The sequence below is a fragment of the Dendrobates tinctorius genome, unplaced genomic scaffold (genome assembly GCF_039654945.1).
Source record: "Dendrobates tinctorius isolate UK_male_01 unplaced genomic scaffold, ASM3965494v1 ptg000065l, whole genome shotgun sequence".
Classification (NCBI taxonomy): domain Eukaryota; kingdom Metazoa; phylum Chordata; class Amphibia; order Anura; family Dendrobatidae; genus Dendrobates; species Dendrobates tinctorius.
The window spans coordinates 4,777,034-4,792,989 of NW_027361733.1; the positions used below are offsets into that span (position 1 = coordinate 4,777,034).

At 38.8% G+C, this 15,956-nt stretch overlaps 1 protein-coding gene across 1 annotated transcript in view; it reads right to left on the reverse strand.

The window, feature by feature from the left end:
• Positions 1-7,905, reverse strand: part of NCOA3 (nuclear receptor coactivator 3) — a 67,393-nt gene extending 59,488 nt beyond the window's left edge. The window contains exon 1 of the mRNA XM_073580544.1: positions 7,506-7,905. The gene's annotated coding sequence lies outside the window, so the exon portion shown is untranslated. The remainder of the gene's footprint in view (positions 1-7,505) is intronic.
• Positions 7,906-15,956: the final 8,051 nt, after the last annotated feature.

The following is a 15,956-nucleotide window of genomic DNA, read 5'->3' on the forward strand; positions in this document are numbered from 1 at the left end:
GGTATATACAGTGTATATAATGTATATATGGTGGCTGTATATACAGTGTATATACACTCACTGGCCACTTTATTAGGTACACCTGTCCAACTGTGTGTTAAGACTTAATTTCTAATCAGCCAATCACATGGCGGCAACTCAGTGCATTTAGGCATGTAGACATGGTCAAGACAATCTCCTGCAGTTCAAACCGAGCATCAGTATGGGGAAGAAAGGTGATTTGAGTGCCTTTGAACGTGGCATGATTGTTGGTGCCAGAAGGGCTGGTCTGAGAATTTCAGAAACTGCTGATCTACTGGGATTTTCACGCACAACCATCTCTAGGGTTTACAGAGAATGGTCCGAAAAAGAAAAAAAATCCAGTGAGCGGCAGTTCTGTGGCCGGAAATGCCATGTTGATGCCAGAGGTCAGAGGAGAATGGGCAGACTGGTTCGAGGTGACTCAAATTGCCACCCGTTACAACCAAGGTAGGCAGAAGAGCATCTCTGAACGCACAGTGCGTCGAACTTTGAGGCAGATGGGCTACAGCAGCAGAAGACCACACTGGGTACCACTCCTCTCAGCTAAGAACAGGAAACTGAGGCTACAATTTGCACAAGCTCATCGAAATTGGACAGTAGAAGATTGGAAAAACGTTGCCTGGTCTGATGAGTCTCGATTTCTGCTGCGACATTCGGATGGTAGGGTCAGAATTTGGCGTAAACAACATGAAAGCATGGATCCATCCTGCCTTGTATCAACGGTTCAGGCTGGTGGTGGTGGTGTCATGGTGTGGGGAATTTTTTCTGGGCACTCTTTGGGCCCCTTGGTACCAATTGAGCATCGTTGCAACGCCACAGCCTACCTGAGTATTGTTGCTGACCATGTCCATCCCTTTATGACCACAATGTACCCAACATCTGATGGCTACTTTCAGCAGGATAATGCGCCATGTCATAAAGCTCGAATCATCTCAGATTGGTTTCTTGAACATGACAATGAGTTCACTGTACTCAAATGGCCTCCTCAGTCACCAGATCTCAATCCAATAGAGCATCTTTGGGATGTGGTGGAACGGGAGATTCGCATCAGGGATGTGCAGCCGACAAATCTGCGCCAACTGTGTGATGCCATCATGTCAATATGGTCCAAAATCTCTGAGGAATGCTTCCAGCACCTTGTTGAATCTCTGCCACGAAGAATTGAGGCAGTTCTGAAGGCAAAAGGGGGTCCAACCCGTTACTAGCATGGTGTACCTAATAAAGTGGCCAGTGAGTGTATATTGTATATATGGTGGCTGTATATACAGTATATATATATATATGGTGGCTGTATATACAGTGTATATATATATATATATATATATATATATATGGTGGCTGTATATACAGTATATATATATATATATATATATATATATAGTGGCTGTATATACAGTGTATATATATATGGTGGCTGTATATACAGTGTATATATATGGTGGCTGTATATATACAGTGTATATATATATATGGTGGCTGTATATACACAGTGTATATATATATATAGTGGCTGTATATACAGTATATAATGTATATATATGGTGGCTGTATATACAGTGTATATAATGTATATATATGGTGGCTGTATATACAGTGTATATATATGGTGGCTGTATATATATATATATAGTGGCTGTATATACAGTGTATATATATATATAGTGGCTGTATATACAGTGTATATAATGTATCTATATGGTGGCTGTATATACAGTATATATATATATATATGGTGGCTGTATATACAGTGTGTATATATATATATATGGTGGCTGTATATACAGTGTATATATATATATATGGTGGCTGTATATATATATATATATATATGGTGGCTGTATATACAGTGTATATATATATGGTGGCTGTATATATATATATATATATGGTGGCTGTATATACAGTGTATATATATATATATATATATATGGTGGCTGTATATACAGTGTATATATATATATATATATATATGGTGGCTGTATATACAGTGTATATATATATATATATGGTGGCTGTATATACAGTGTATATATATATATATGGTGGCTGTATATACAGTGTATATATATATATATGGTGGCTGTATATACAGTGTATATATATATGGTGGCTGTATATTATATATATATATATATATATATATATGGTGGCTGTATATACAGTGTATGTATATATGGTGGCTGTATATACAGTGTATGTATATATGGTGGCTGTATATACAGTGTATGTATATATGGTGGCTGTATATACAGTGTATGTATATATGGTGGCTGTATATACAGTGTATGTATATATGGTGGCTGTATATACAGTGTATGTATATATGGTGGCTGTATATACAGTATATATATATAGTGGCTGTATATACAGTGTATATAATGTATATATGGTGGCTGTATATACAGTGTATATATAGTGTATATATATATATGGTGGCTGTATATACAGTGTATATATATATGGTGGCTGTATATACAGTGTATATATATATATATATGGTGGCTGTATATACAGTGTATATATATATATATGGTGGCTGTATATACAGTGTATATATATATATATGGTGGCTGTATATACAGTGTATATATATATATATGGTGGCTGTATATACAGTGTATATATATATGGTGGCTGTATATACAGTGTATATATATATGGTGGCTGTATATACAGTGTATATATATATGGTGGCTGTATATACAGTGTATATATATATGGTGGCTGTATATACAGTGTATATATATGGTGGCTGTATATACAGTGTATATATATATGGTGGCTGTATATACAGTGTATATATATATGGTGGCTGTATATACAGTGTATATATATATGGTGGCTGTATATACAGTGTATATATATATGGTGGCTGTATATATAATGTATATATATGGTGGCTGTATATACAGTGTATATATATGGTGGCTGTATATACAGTGTATATATATGGTGGCTGTATATACAGTGTATATATATATGGTGGCTGTATATACAGTGTATATATATATGGTGGCTGTATATACAGTGTATATATATATATGGTGGCTGTATATACAGTGTATATATATATATGGTGGCTGTATATACAGTGTATATATATATATGGTGGCTGTATATACAGTGTATATATATATATGGTGGCTGTATATACAGTGTATATATATATATATATATATGGTGGCTGTATATACAGTGTATATATATATATGGTGGCTGTATATACAGTGTATATATATATGGTGGCTGTATATACAGTGTATATATATATGGTGGCTGTATATACAGTGTATATATATATGGTGGCTGTATATACAGTGTATATATATATGGTGGCTGTATATACAGTGTATATATATATGGTGGCTGTATATACAGTGTATATATATATGGTGGCTGTATATACAGTGTATATATATATGGTGGCTGTATATACAGTGTATATATATGGTGGCTGTATATACAGTGTATATATGGTGGCTGTATATACAGTGTATATATGGTGGCTGTATATACAGTGTATATATGGTGGCTGTATATACAGTGTATATATATACAGTGTATATATATATATATGGTGGCTGTATATACAGTGTATATAATGTATCTATATGGTGGCTGTATATACAGTGTATATATATGGTGGCTGTATATACAGTGTATATATGTATATATATGGTGGCTGTATATACAGTGTATATATGTATATATATGGTGGCTGTATATACAGTGTATATATGTATATATATATGGTGGCTGTATATACAGTGTATATATATATGGTGGCTGTATATACAGTGTATATATATGGTGGCTGTATATACAGTGTATATATATGGTGGCTGTATATGCAGTGTGTATATATATATATATATATATATATATATATATATATATGGTGGCTGTATATACAGTGTATATATATATATATGGTGGCTGTATATACAGTATATATATATGTATATATATGGTGGCTGTATATACAGTGTATATATATGTATATATATGGTGGCTGTATATACAGTGTATGTATATATATGGTGGCTGTATATACAGTGTATGTATATATGGTGGCTGTATATACAGTGTATATATATATATGGTGGCTGTATATACAGTGTATATATATATATGGTGGCTGTATATACAGTGTATGTATATATATGGTGGCTGTATATACAGTGTATGTATATATATGGTGGCTGTATATACAGTGTATGTATATATATGGTGGCTGTATATACAGTGTATGTATATATGGTGGCTGTATATACAGTATATATATATATATATATAGTGGCTGTATATACAGTGTATATATATGGTGGCTGTATATACAGTGTATATATATATGGTGGCTGTATATACAGTGTATGTATATATATATGGTGGCTGTATATACAGTGTATATAATGTATATATATGGTGGCTGTATATACAGTGTATATATGGTGGCTGTATATACAGTGTATATATATATATGGTGGCTGTATATACAGTGTATATATATGGTGGCTGTATATACAGTGTATATATATATGGTGGCTGTATATACAGTGTATATATATATGGTGGCTGTATATATATATATGGTGGCTGTATATACAGTGTATGTATATATATGGTGGCTGTATATACAGTGTATATATATATATATATATATATGGTGGCTGTATATACAGTGTATATATATATGGTGGCTGTATATACAGTGTATATATATATGGTGGCTGTATATACAGTGTATGTATATATATGGTGGCTGTATATACAGTGTATATATATATATGGTGGCTGTATATACAGTGTATATAATGTATATATATGGTGGCTGTATATACAGTGTATATATATATATATGGTGGCTGTATATACAGTGTATGTATATATGGTGGCTGTATATACAGTGTATATATATGGTGGCTGTATATACAGTGTATATATATATGGTGGCTGTATATACAGTGTATATATATATGGTGGCTGTATATACAGTGTATATATATATATGGTGGCTGTATATACAGTGTATATATATATATGGTGGCTGTATATACAGTGTATATATATATATGGTGGCTGTATATACAGTGTATATATATATGGTGGCTGTATATACAGTGTGTATATATATATGGTGGCTGTATATACAGTGTATGTATATATATGGTGGCTGTATATACAGTGTATGTATATATATGGTGGCTGTATATACAGTGTATGTATATATATGGTGGCTGTATATACAGTGTATGTATATATATGGTGGCTGTATATACAGTGTATATATATATATATATATATGGTGGCTGTATATACAGTGTATGTATATATATGGTGGCTGTATATACAGTGTATGTATATATATGGTGGCTGTATATACAGTGTATGTATATATATGGTGGCTGTATATACAGTGTATGTATATATGGTGGCTGTATATACAGTGTATATATATATATGGTGGCTGTATATACAGTGTATGTATATATATGGTGGCTGTATATACAGTGTATGTATATATATGGTGGCTGTATATACAGTGTATGTATATATATGGTGGCTGTATATACAGTATATATATATATATATATATATATATATATATATAGTGGCTGTATATACAGTGTATATATATGGTGGCTGTATATACAGTGTATATATATATATGGTGGCTGTATATACAGTGTATGTATATATATGGTGGCTGTATATACAGTGTATATAATGTATATATATGGTGGCTGTATATACAGTGTATATATATATGGTGGCTGTATATACAGTGTATATATATATGGTGGCTGTATATACAGTGTATATATATATGGTGGCTGTATATACAGTGTATATATATATGGTGGCTGTATATATATATATATGGTGGCTGTATATATATATATGGTGGCTGTATATATATATATGGTGGCTGTATATATATATATGGTGGCTGTATATACAGTGTATGTATATATATGGTGGCTGTATATACAGTGTATATATATATATATATATATATATGGTGGCTGTATATACAGTGTATATATATATGGTGGCTGTATATACAGTGTATATATATATGGTGGCTGTATATACAGTGTATGTATATATATGGTGGCTGTATATACAGTGTATATATATATATGGTGGCTGTATATACAGTGTATATAATGTATATATATGGTGGCTGTATATACAGTGTATATATATATGGTGGCTGTATATACAGTGTATGTATATATGGTGGCTGTATATACAGTGTATATATATGGTGGCTGTATATACAGTGTATATATATATGGTGGCTGTATATACAGTGTATATATGGTGGCTGTATATACAGTGTATATATGGTGGCTGTATATACAGTGTATATATATATGGTGGCTGTATATACAGTGTATATATATATATATGGTGGCTGTATATACAGTGTATGTATATATATGGTGGCTGTATATACAGTGTATGTATATATATGGTGGCTGTATATACAGTGTATGTATATATATGGTGGCTGTATATACAGTGTATGTATATATATGGTGGCTGTATATACAGTGTATGTATATATATGGTGGCTGTATATACAATGTATATATATATGGTGGCTGTATATACAGTGTATGTATATATATATGGTGGCTGTATATACAGTGTATGTATATATATGGTGGCTGTATATACAGTGTATGTATATATATGGTGGCTGTATATACAGTGTATGTATATATATGGTGGCTGTATATACAGTGTATGTATATATATGGTGGCTGTATATACAGTGTATGTATATATATGGTGGCTGTATATACAGTGTATGTATATATATGGTGGCTGTATATACAGTGTATGTATATATATGGTGGCTGTATATACAGTGTATGTATATATATGGTGGCTGTATATACAGTGTATGTATATATATGGTGGCTGTATATACAGTGTATATATATATGGTGGCTGTATATACAGTGTATATATATATGGTGGCTGTATATACAGTGTATATATATATATATATATATATATGGTGGCTGTATATACAGTGTATATATATATGGTGGCTGTATATACAGTGTATATATATATATGGTGGCTGTATATACAGTGTATATATATATATGGTGGCTGTATATACAGTGTATATATATATATGGTGGCTGTATATATATATATGGTGGCGGTATATACAGTGTATGTATATATATGGTGGCTGTATATACAGTGTATATAATATTTTATATGGGGTGGTTATAATACAGAGTGTAATAATATAGATATCGGGGTAGTTCTATATACGGATGTATATGAGCACAGTGTATGAAGCTGGCACACTGCTCCGGAGCTGCCGCTCTGACAGCTCACCCCCGTTACAAGCCGTGAACTTTCCGGTTCCCATCCTCCCCACCTGCCCGCACTCGTCCTAGGCCATAGGACGCACACCCGTCTGGAAGGCGCAGCCCCGGGGACACTATACTCACTCAGCCGCCGCCGCTCCCTCTGGTCTTCGGCTCCTTTATCCCAGCACCGAACACTCCGCCATTTTCCTCGCTGTTTATTTAAATGGCAAACACTCCCCGGGCAGGGAGAGTTCCGTCCTACTGCGAAGATTCTTGGGAGTTGTAGTTCGCCAAGCTACAGAGCCAACCCCTCCTGGCGAGGTCGTGGACTACATCCCCCGGCATGCCGTGCGGCGCCGCCCGCAGCACCAGGGGGACAATGAAGCCTGGTGCTCAGCACTGGGGGGCTATTTATAGTAGGTGGCTGGATAGAGGGGGAGGAGGACGGGGCTGCTGTGCGGGCGGCTCCCCTCAGGTGAACTCCGGGCTCCGTGGCACAGGCTGCGAGCTGGACATGAAGGCGCAGCCAGGGCTGGCAGAATGCAGGGTGGGGGAAGGGAGGAGGATTACCAGCTGACTGCAGGTCACAAGGGACAGAGGGGCTACTTCTCTCTGGTGTTTTACCACCCCCTCCAACTAACAGCTGCTGTCTGCAAGAGGTTCTGAGGCAGCTGCAGCCATTAACTGTGTCTATATAGTATAACCTACAGTCCCCATACTGAAAGTAGCTCCTCACAAAGAGGTTCTGCGGTAGCAGCAGCCAAATACTGTGTATAGACATAATGGCTGCAGGCTTTATATTGACAGTTGCCCCTAGAAAGAGTCTCTGAAGCAGCTGCAGCCAGATACAGTATAGTAACTACAGTCCTTATACTATTAACCTGTCCCTGCAAAGAGGTTCTGAGGCAGCTGCTTCCGTATACTATATATACATACTAGCTGAAGAGCCCGGCGTTGCCTGGGCACAGTAACCAACTGTGGTTAGTTATAACAAATTACAATGATTATATTGCACATGAAAACATTTCACATCATATATTCAACACTACAGATTTGCAACACAAATTAACTAAATGATTACCCAAGTATCCTCTCCTGTGTGATACTTTCTGCTGAGCTGTGTATCTAATCCTATCGTGTGATACCGTCTGCTGAGCTGTGTATCTAACCCTATCCTGTGTGATACTGACTGCTCAGCCGTGTATCTAATCCTGTCCTCTGTGATACTGACTGCTGAGCTGTGTATCTAATCCTATCCTGTGTGATACTGCCTGCTGAGCAGTGTATCTAATCCTATCCTGTGTGATACTGACTGCTGAGCCGTGTATCTAATCCTGTCCTATGTGATACTGACTGCTGAGCAGTGTATCTAATCCTCTCCTGTGTGATACTGACTGCTGAGCCGTGTATCTAATACTATTCTGTGTGATACTGTGTGCTGAGCTGTGTATCTAATCCTCTCCTGTGTGATACTGACTGCTGAGTTGTGTATCTAATCCTCTCCTGTGTGATACTGACTGCTGAGCTGTGTATCTAACCCTATCGTGTGTGATACTGACTGCTGTGCCGTGTATCTAATCCTATCCTGTGTGATACTGACTGCTCAGCCGTGTATCTAATACTATTCTGTGTGATACTGTCTGCTGAGCCGTGTATCTAATACTATTCTGTGTGATACTATGTGCTGAGCTGTGTATCTAATCCTCTCCTGTGTGATTCTGACTGCTGAGTTGTGTATCTAATCCTCTCCTGTGTGATACTGACTGCTGAGCTGTGTATCTAATCCTCTCCTGTGTGATACTGACTGCTGAGCTGTGTATCTAATCCTCTCCTGTGTGATACTGACTGCTGAGCTGTGTATCTAATCCTCTCCTGTGTGATACTGACTGCTGAGCTGTGTATCTAATCCTCTCCTGTGTGATACTGACTGCTGAGCTGTGTATCTAATCCTCTCCTGTGTGATACTGACTGCTGAGCTGTGTATCTAATCCTCTCCTGTGTGATACTGACTGCTGAGCCGTGTATCTAATCCTATCCTGTGTGATACTGACTGCTGAGCTGTGTATCTAACCCTATCCTGTGTGATACTGACTGCTGAGCCGTGTATCTAATCCTATCCTGTGTGATACTGGGCTCCCCCTGCAGTTTGTGTCAGAGGGTGGTCTGTGTTGGCACGGTAGTAAATTGTGTTATTTCCATCTTTACAGAATGACGATAACACCATAGAAGTGATAAGAACAATAGGCCTCAGTTCCACAGCTGTCTACAAAGAAAACTGTTGCTGATAGTAACCAATCACAGCTCATTTTTCATCTTTTAAACAGCTCTGGGACAGCATGTCGAGTTTTGAGTGGCGACTTTTGTGTTTCGACTTTTATGTGGCGAGGTTGGTGTATGTGTGGTGAAATGTGTACTGAGGGTGGTATATGTGATGAAGCACGTGGTAGTGTGTGGCGCATTGTGTGTGTTCATATCCCCGTGTGTGGTGATTATCCCATGTCACGGCCCCACCTTAGCAACTGTACGGTATATACTCTTTGGCGCCATCGCTCTCATTCTTTCAGTCCCCCTTGTTCACATCAGGCAGCTGTCAATTTGCCTCCAACACTTTTCCTTTCACTTTTTCCCCATTATGTAGATAGGGGCAAAATTGTTTGGTGAATTGGAACGCGCGGGGTTAAAATTTCGCCTCACAACATAGCCTATGACGCTCTCGGGGTCCAGACGTGTGACTGTGCAAAATTTTGTGGCTGTAGCTACGACGGTGCAGATGCCAATCCCGGACATACACACACACACACATATACTGTATATATACACACCCACCCACATTGAGCTTTATATACTAGATTATATAATACTATTCTGACATGCTTCTTACAAAGAGGTTCTGAGGCAGCTGCAGCCTTATACTGTATATGTACTTAATGACTGCAGATCATAGACCTAGAGCTGCTCACTGTAAAGAGGTGTTGAGGCAGCTGCAGCCATAAACTGTATGTATAATCATAACTACAGTTCCTATACTGAATTCTCTCTCTACAAAGAGGTTCTGAGGCAGCTGCAGCCATATATTGGTACAATCATGACTGCAGACAGCTGCTCCCGCAAAGAGGTTCTGAGGCAGCTGCAGCCTTATACTGTGTATTTATATATAATGACCGTATACCCTATATTACCAGCAAAGGTGTTCTGAGGGAGCTGCCGCCATGTGTTTCATCCTGTGAGAGCAGCCCTCGATGATACTCTGATAACTCTTCCTGTCCTGGGTATTACATCCTGTAGAGCGCGCACTATGTACTATACTGTACTGAGCGCTGTACACCAGAGCTTATCATCTATTCTCTCTCCTGTATATTCCTCTCTAACTCAACACTTAAAATGAGTCTGCAGACTAGCAGAGAGATGAGCAGAGCACTAAAAACATCCATCTACTGTAACAAACCCTCAGCTGTGAAAAGCATTAAATAAGAATGTTTCTATTCACTGGTAACAAGCGGGGTTGGCACGTCCATATACAGAACGATGCATCACGGTGGGGCATGCCGCCCTTACCTTTAAGACATTTTCATACAAAGAGAGACTGTAGAGGCATCGGGGGTTAGGGGACACCAAATTATGAGGCCATAAGCCTATATAAGATGGGAACAACTTTATGGGGTCTTTATGGACCTCAAAGCAGCCAATCCGATTGGCTTCATGTACAGCATTTGTGCTGAAGCTGTTCTGTTCATGAGTCATCCCCTCCATACAGGGGCCCTGTACACCACACAGCTGTATCTCACACTGACCTTCCTGCTGGGGCGTGATTACTTATGTCATCGTTCTCCAGAAAAATGTAGAAAATTGCAAAACATAAGAAGAGGCCACTGTCCATGAGGTTCAAGATACTCAGCTGGGATAATATGGACCTTTCTCGAGGGATTAAATCTGTCCCATCCTATTGTGTAACCTTATAATAAGCAGCTACATAGGTGCCTGGCAGCCGCTTATCAGCAGTCTCCGTAGAAAACTATAGCCAGGAGTCAGGCTGTCGACCCATCATTCACATATTTTCAAGGGAAGTTGTCTTTGTGTAAACTTTTCACATAAAGCAACCACATCATAGGATATCATCTTTGGGGTCTAGAAGCTGAGACCCCCAATATTTCCGTTTTCACAGTGGTCGATCATGCTCACTGCTGCTCTCTTCAATCTTATCACAGTGTTGAAACCAATTGATCGCGGCACTCAGCTATCTCTGGCAGTCCCATTAAGAATGAATGGAGCAGCAGTGCGCATGATCGACCACCACTCCATTCACATGGGGGTCTTTGGAGTCTTGGTTCTTGGGATCGATAGGGGGTCCCCAGCAGTCAGACATCCAGTGACTGGGAAGTTAGTCTGATAACTTCCCGGTCACTTGAGGTCTGACTGCTGGGACTCCTACTGTTACCAAGACTCCAAAGACCCCCATGTGAATGGAGTGGTGGTCGATCATGCGCACTGCTGCTCCATTCATTCTTAATGGAACCGCCAGAGATAGCTGAGTGCCAGGTCAACTGGTTTCAACACTTTGATAAGAATGAATAGAGCGGTAGTGGGCATGATTGAGTACCGCTCCAATCACACAGGGCACTTCAGATACAGTATGTGGGGTCCCAACAGGTGCACCCCCATTGACCGTGAAATTGTCTACGATCCTGTGGATTGGGGAAAACTTCCAAACTTGAGAATACCCCTTTAATGCTTTATTGCACTGGTTGCTGTATAGATAAGGCAAGAGAATAAAGCTGCCTATACACCTCTTTCATCCGACAGCTCTTCCTCGCAGCCCCATACACATGTGTGCTTGGTTTAGCTGAGCGTGCCTGTTTTCTGAATAGGGATTATCTTTTTGAAGGACAATAGGATCGGGCATTTACATCCAGCAGGCCCAATCCTTATTTCCTAAGCATCATCTCTTGTGACGTAGACTGAAGGTCTTGAAGGTCTTTGTGGGTGAAATAAGTATTGACCATCACCAATTTTTTAGATAAAGATATTTCTAAGGCCGGGGTCACACTTGCGATTGCAATGCGAGAAACTTGCGCAAATCTCTTGCCTCAATACCCGGCACTCAGGACTGGAGTGTGTGGCTGCATATCTTTCTATACAGCTGAACGTTCAGGTCCGAACCGCCAGCGGCAGTGCCGGGTATTGAGGCGGTTCGGACACTTGTACAATTATTTCAAAGAAAACTAAGTAATGCATTCAACCCCCATGGCCTGTATGCACGCTCACCACGGAAGACTCCATTGCTGAACAAAAAGCATGCTCAAGAGGGTTTACAGTTCGCTTAACAACATTTAGACAAGCCTGTGATATACTGAGAGAATATAGTCTGGTCAGGTGAGACCAAAATTGAACCCTTTGGATGCCATAATACGCACAGAGGCTAAAAGGCACTGTCTATCATCCCAAAACACCAACAGTGAAGATTGAAGGTGGGAACATTGGGTGTGGGGCTGCTTTCTAGCATACGGCACTGACAAACTTCTTTCATGGAAGGATGGATGGACAAATGTACCAATATATTCTTGATAAAAATCTGCTGCCATCTACCAGGAAGATGAAACAAGGGTGGACATTTCAGCAAGACAATGATGCCAAACACACAGCCAAGGAAACTCAACTGGTTTTAGAGCAATAAAATAAAGCTGCTACAATGGCCCAGCTAATCACCTGACTTGAATCTAATAGAAAATTTATGGAAGGAACTGAAGCTCAGAGATCATAGAATGAGCCCACAGAACCTTCAGGATTGGAAGAGTGTTTGTGTGGAAGAATGGGCCAAAATCACAACTGAGCCAAGCCTACGACTAGTTTCTCCATACAGGAGGCGTCTTGAAGCTGTCATCCCCAACAAAGGCTTTTGTACAAAGTATTAAATACATTTCAGTAAGCGAGTTCAATACTTTTTCCTGTATCATTTCTCATTATTACACATAGCTTAATTTCTGGACAGCTATGGTTTGATTTCTTTGCCTGTGTGGATTGGATGGGCTGTCACTGACATCTGGTGAGAATTTCATGTCAATAGCACCTTTAGAAATATATTTACTTAGAAAATTAACCTTCTGTGGGCTGAGCTTGACAAAATAATATTAGATGTTCAGGTGACCCACATAAATCAGTGGGTTTGGATGACTTGTACTGCATGTTTAACACTGTATATGCAAACACACATATTATCTGCCCTGTGACCCAAAGAAGTGAGATCAAGTTATGAAGGAGGTGAAGAATCTGTGTTTGGGAGGGGGGACTGACTTTTATAAGGAGGAACACCTACACCACCAATATCCCTATGATTCCTACAAGAGTTGGCAACTATGACTTTAGGGTGTGTGAGTGTTGTGGATCTGATGACAGGATTGAAGATGGACAACACCTGGATAGGATCAAATATTAGGCAGTGAGATCACAGAGTTTATTGCATAAAGAGACTGGTAGTTTCTGCATCCTTATATTTCATCCAATATTCTCCTTACTCCTTAGCTGACTTCATCATTTAGTCCGCTAATATAAAAGATCTGCTCGGTGCCCTTCAGATAACTGCATATATTATTCACATCACATTGGGCTGAGCCGTCTATGGCCTCTTCTGAGGGATCATTCTGATTGTAGATAATGTTCTGCTTTAAAACCTTCACATCTCTTCCATCACAGGACAGCAACAAGTACAGCCGACCTCTAATCTCTAGTTATATGTCAGGAACTGCAACTTCAGCATCAGAAATGCTAAATTTATAGGAATACCCCCCCAATCCACCTACCTACTGTATGTGATAATATAAGATATGTCATAATACTTGGGGTGTAATATAATATAAGATCTGCAAATAAGACCTGGCATGTATTAGAATATAAGATCTACAGATGAGACCTGGTGTGTAATAGAAAATAAGCTCTATAGATGAGACCTAACATGTAATATAACATTATAGGATCTACTGATAGGACCTGGTATGTAATATAATATCATAAGACCTACAGACAAGGCCTAACATGTAATGTAATATACAGTTGTGGCCAAAAGTATTGACACCCCTGCATTTCTGTCAGATAATACTCAGTTTCTTTCTGAAAATGATTGCAAACACAAATTCTTTGGTATTATCTTCATTTAATTTGTCTTAAATGAAAAAACACAAAAAGAATTGTCCTAAAGCCAAATTGGATATAATTCCAAAGCAAACATAAAAAAGAGGGTGGACAAAAGTATTAGCACTGTTCGGAAAATCATGTGATGCTTCTCTAATTGTGTAATTAACAGCACCTGTAACTCACCTGTGGCACCTAACAGGTGTTGGCAATAACTAAATCACACTTGCAGCCAGTTGACATGGATTAAAGTTGACTCAACCTCTGTCCTGTGTCCTTGTGTGTACCACATTGAGCATGGAGAAAAGAAAGAAGACCAAAGAACTGTCTGAGGACTTGAGAAACCAAATTGTGAGGAAGCATGAGCAATCTCAAGGCTACAAGTCCATCTCCAAAGACCAGAATGTTCCTGTGTCTACCGTGCGCAGTGTCATCAAGAAGTTTAAAGCCCATGGCACTGTGGCTAACCTCCCTAGATGTGGACGGAAAAGAAAAATTGACAAGAGATTTCAACGCAAGATTGTGCTGATGTTGGATAAAGAACCTCGACTAACATCTAAACAAGTTCAAGCTGCCCTGCAGTCCGAGGGTACAACAGTGTCAACCTGTACTATCCGTCGGCGTCTGAATGAAAAGGGACTGTATGGTAGGAGACCCAGGAAGACCCCACTTCTTACCCCGAGACATAAAAAAGCCAGGCTGGAGTTTGCCAAAACTTGCCTGAAAAAGCCTAAAACGTTTTGGAAGAATGTTCTCTGGTCAGATGAGACAAAAGTAGAGCTTTTTGGGCAAAGGCATCAACATAGAGTTTACAGGAGAAATAAAGAAAAAAACACGGTCCCTACAGTCAAACATGGCGGCGGTTCCCTGATGTTTTGGGGTTGCTTTGCTGCCTCTGGCACTGGACTGCTTGACCGTGTGCATGGCATTATGAAGTCTGAAGACTACCAACAAATTTTGCAGCATAATGTAGGGCCCAGTGTGAGAAAGCTGGGTCTCCCTCAGAGGTCATGGGTCTTCCAGCAGGACAATGACCCAAAACACACTTCAAAAAGCACTAGAAAATGGTTTGTGAGAAAGCACTGGAGACTTCTAAGGTGGCCAGCAATGAGTCCAGACCTGAATCCCATAGAACACCTGTGGAGAGATCTAAAAATGGCAGTTTGGAGAAGGCACCCTTCAAATATCAGGGACCTGGAGCAGTTTGCCAAAGAAGAATGGTCTAAAATTCCAGCAGAGCATTGCAAGAAACTCATTGATGGTTACCGGAAGCGGTTGGTCGCAGTTATTTTGGCTAAAGGTTGTGCAACCAAGTATTAGGCTGAGGGTGCTAATACTTTTGTCTGGCCCATTTTTGGAGTTTTGTGTGAAATGATCAATGTTTTGCTTTTTGCTTCATTCTCTTTTGTGTTTTTTCATTTAAGACAAATTAAATGAAGATAATAATACCAAAGAATTTGTGTTTGCAAT